Consider the following 4,702-nt stretch of genomic DNA (forward strand, 5'->3'; position numbering starts at 1 on the left):
TCAGAGCTCTGTCCTTGCTGCTGGCCCGTGTACCCTGGACAGGCACAAGCATTTAACAACAGCTCAGTGCTGGCGTGTGCCCCGGGCACAGGGCCCTGCTGCCCGCTGGGGCACTGCCCGAGACACTGCACCATCACCACGCCAGCACCTGTGCCCTGCAATTCACTCACCCATTTTACATCCACTGTAGACCCGCTGGATCAGCTGGAGAAGTTTTGTGTTAATCTGTAGAGGAAACCTAGGAATAATCGCTCCATGTAAAACAAGACTTCTTAGGATTTAGTTGTAATAAATTTTAGACTCTAACATGATGTTATTTTCTATTTAGACTGCCATAAAATGAGAAAATGTTTGATGAAAGTGTCATGGTAAAGCACAGAATTAACTAATTTCTTATTACGTGTTCGCAAAGTACTGAAGTTAAAGTATCTATTTAACAAAGGACACCATAGGACAAAATCTGGTCCAATTAAAGAGATCCAAATCCTGAGACATAAAATTGTATATAATATCTACTTCAGCACACATTCTTAATTGAATAAAAAACATCTTAAAGCATTTTATTATGCAAATAATAAGAGCCCCTTTTAATCTGAGTACTGGATTCAGCAGATTTTCTCACATGAATAAATGGAAGTCCTAGATCCCAAAATGTGTATAAGGTTTGAATTCTTGGTTGAAAAGGAGCATAAATTCCTACAGTAAAAAAATCCTTCAGTAATTTCTTTTTTTTCAGACTGCACTAGAAAATACATGAGATGTATCATCCTCAGACTTAGTTTAGTGAAAAGCAGGAGAAGAAAGTCTAGTGGCTAACTTTTTAAAGCTATGTTCCTTTTCAATTAAAAAAAATACTGTGCGCCTCTCAAAGTCACCATGCTTAGCAACAGCATGATTTGCCCTAACAGGAATAAATATAGCCTCAACTCCATGTGTTTGCTGGTTCTTTTTTAATTTTCAGAGCAAAACCTTTCAAAATTATGAATAAATTTATCACTAGTATTCTTTTGATGGGAAAAGAGTAACAAGACAGCCACACAAGGGAGTGTTATTTCATGTTAGTCGAGACAAGATGTTGAGGATTTAGAGCTGATCTTTTGTTTCTGCTCAAAGACAAATGGTATAAAATTTATATGCATGCTTCTGTCCTGACAGCAAAGGGCTTCAGCACGACTCTTGCTGAGAGTTAATGGCTCTTGGGGATGCTGCTCTCTAAAGTCCCTTGGCATGAAATGGTCTCTTGCAATTCATCTCCTGTTAATAGCAGCTCCAAGACTACAGTCTCTCTCTCTCTCTCTCTTTTTTTTTTTTTTTTAAGTTCTTTTATCCCTGACTGAGCTGCCTGTGTTCCCATTGGATCCTAGAGGATGTAGTGTGAAGGTTTTCTCCCCTCAGCTCTATTCTCTTGCAGCCCTCAGCAGACGTCGGGGGCAAGCTGGAGGCCCTATGGAAAGTGGGGCCTGATGTCATCCCACCCAGCACGGGGCCAATGAACGTCCTCCAGCGCCCGGCCCCGCCACACACGTACACATCACCAGCATCTTAATCGCTTCTGGGGGCCTTTTAAAGCTTTATTAGCCCATGGCAAATAGCAGCTGTAACGTGACCCTTTCTTTCAATGGATGTCTCTGAGCCAGGAACATTATGGTGCCATAGTCATGTAGGAAAACTGCACCAGGAAACAAAAAGTAGTTTGGTTGAAGAAGTTATTATAGATCTAAGGGAGATAAAACTCCTATTTTCATTTCTGGGAGATGAGATAGCCCTGGGGTGGGGGTCAGCCACGTGCAGGGGGCACCTATGGGGACAACACATGGCTGGGCCACCAAGAGACTCCAGCTGGCCCTTTCTGCCAGCATCAGCATGGTGGAGAGAGCCCAAATCACCTGGCAACGGCTGCCTTCTTCCTTTTAATGTGCCCCTGTGATAAACATGGCTTAGTAAAGAAATAACATCACAAAACTAGGAGTATGCACCTAATGCTAGCACAATACAGTGTCACAGTTTGCTCTACTTTTCATATGGGTCCTCATCTGCCCTGGTTGTGCAGATGTTTCATTGCCTTCTTCGTGCTCTTTGCTGCCCAAGGAGATCAGACTCTGATGCTCATGTATATTTTTGCCCACAATTTGGAGTGGCGGGACTCTCAGGGATGCTAATTCCTTTCAAGTTACTAAAACTAAAGTGCCACTGTGAAATAGACTTCTTGTTGGAAATTTGGAGCTAACCCCTGAATGAGGTTAATGAAAATATTTCCATCACACATCAGCTGCAGTAAAAGTAATATGCTCTAGAGAGGAAGCACCCGTGAACTTTAAATCAGAGTGGAAGTGAGCATAAAAATTGGAGTAGGTAACTCAGAAGAGAAGACTGGAGAAGTCATAATTACCTGAAGAATAGCTCATTTATTTTTTTATTATTACAACCTAAGTAAGGAGTAAGTATATATAAGTACTCTTTGTAAATTTGAGACAGCGATTTGTTGGATACCCTCTCTTTTCTAGGCACCTTGGAAATCCTGTTCAGTGCATGCTTGTGCAGCTCACTCGGTTATCTCACACCAGACCTTTCAGTGACAGGATTATAATGGTGCATCTAAGCTGCATTTTACGTCCTCCACTATCACTCCTACCCATGGTGGTCACTCTTGGTGGCCCATGTTCTTGTACAGCATCTTCCAGCACTGGCCATACTCTCACCTCACTAGCTCTGTCAGCCCACAGGGGCTCCACCAGCCCCCTCTCCCTCCCCTGCTGTCAGCCTTGCCCTGTGCTGCCCAGGGCTCAGTGACTCCAGCCCAGACCCTTCCCTGTCTCCTGGGAAGGGGACAGTGTCGTGTGCCACTGCTCAGGCAGACCACTGGGAGCTGTTGAGGGGTGTGTGGCCATGGTCACTCAGCACACACAGCAAACTGAAGCCATTTCCAGTCTAGTGACAAGCACAGGCTATATTTTAGCAACACTGGATGATCATAATTGGAAAAAAACCAAAATCATGTAGTCTAAGTCCTTTGTGGGGAGGGGGTGAAGGGACAGGAACAGGCATTTAATGCTAACAGTTTTCATCTAAGTTTCTATTGATTAAATTAAGATTTCCAAGACCTTCAATAGTTGCTTGAGGCTCTAGAAAGGTAGTTTGTGTCAGATCTTGTCTCTTTAACTCCTAGGGACAACTTTTGTGGCCTCTCATAGAAGTGCATTATCATTCAGCTTTGTGTGTGTCTGCATGAACTCACCCCTAGTGAAGAGCACCCTGCCCCAAGTGAAAAGGCTTATTACAACTGCTGCTGCTCTTGATTCACATTAAGATTGTAACAGGAAGAAGTCAGAGCAAGAAATATGATTTCTGCTAGGTCTGTTAAATCAACACAGCTGTGTCACTGCCAAGAGTGACTGGAAAATGGTAGGATGTAAAGGGAGAAAGCCCCTGCTGCATCCAAATCTATTAAAATGAGCCACAAACACAGTACTAATGTGGTAAGTCAGGGCAATATGCAAATGGCTGCATGTCCCAGAAACCCTAATCCTATCAAGAATGCAGAAGATGTTAATTTAACCATCTTTCACAGCTCATAAATCTATCTGAGGAAAAGCCAGGCTGCCAGATGTCATCCACTAGCCCTTCTTTGAGGCTGGCAGTCTCAGCATAGACACCCAATCATGCCTCAGTAAAGACCAATAAAGAGCATTGTTTGTGTGGCCTGAGAGCAGCTTCTCACATTTTGCTACAATAGAGGAAAACAGTGGGAAATGCGAATGACTGATTGGCAGAACTGGTGGTCTTGGTTGTCCTGCTTTCCATATACAGAGCTATAGATTTCACATGCATTTTACATCACTAGCATGCAGATTAGCGTACCTTGTTTTTAACAATTAGTGCTGTATTAGTGGTGTCCTCAACTTAGATTTTAAATCCAAAAATATAAATACAAGCTGGACAGAGTTCCTTTACTCTCAGGCTGATACTCCTTATTTACTTCAAACTACTTTAAATGGTAAATAGCTTTTACATGATGTGATCTTACTCTTATGATTTAACATCAAAAATATATAAAAGATATAGAAAATATATAAAAGACTTCTAGAAAGATATACTGATTTTATCCTTCTCAAGTACAAGGTTTAAAATTACCAGTTGCAATTTGGGTTCTTTAACATCAGCCAGATTTAATCCAATTTTTACAATGAAGGTGGTAAAACAGTGGCACAGGTTGCCCAGAGAGGTGGTACATGCCCTATCCCTGGAAACATTCAGGTTGGATAGGCCTTTAGGCAACCTGGTCTAGTTAAAGATGTCCCCGCTCGTTGCAGGGCTTTAGACTAAATGACCTCTAAAGGTCCCTTCCAACCCAAACCATTCTGGGATTCGATGATAATTTGCTTTTACAGGATGTATACTGGAAGCACCACAGCAGATATTTTGGTGTGAAGTTACCTGGGAACAAGGTGAATGAACCTCACTTTTATGTGAACTGAGAGTTGGGCTGAAAAAATAAACCAGGCAAAATTATAGATTGCTGTAGAGAAACAGGGATTTCCAGCAATGAAAATGACACGACTGTGCTGTCTACAGATACAGAGATCCCCATGGAAACTGCTGTTCATTTAGAATGTGTATATTCCTGTCACATCAATATAGCCTAGCCATGATGATGATGATGATTCCTGTCACATGCCACTCTCATCACCCAAAACATTTTAGA

Source organism: Lepidothrix coronata, unplaced genomic scaffold, assembly GCF_001604755.1.
Source record: "Lepidothrix coronata isolate B3197 unplaced genomic scaffold, Lepidothrix_coronata-1.0 Scaffold8, whole genome shotgun sequence".
Taxonomy (NCBI): domain Eukaryota; kingdom Metazoa; phylum Chordata; class Aves; order Passeriformes; family Pipridae; genus Lepidothrix; species Lepidothrix coronata.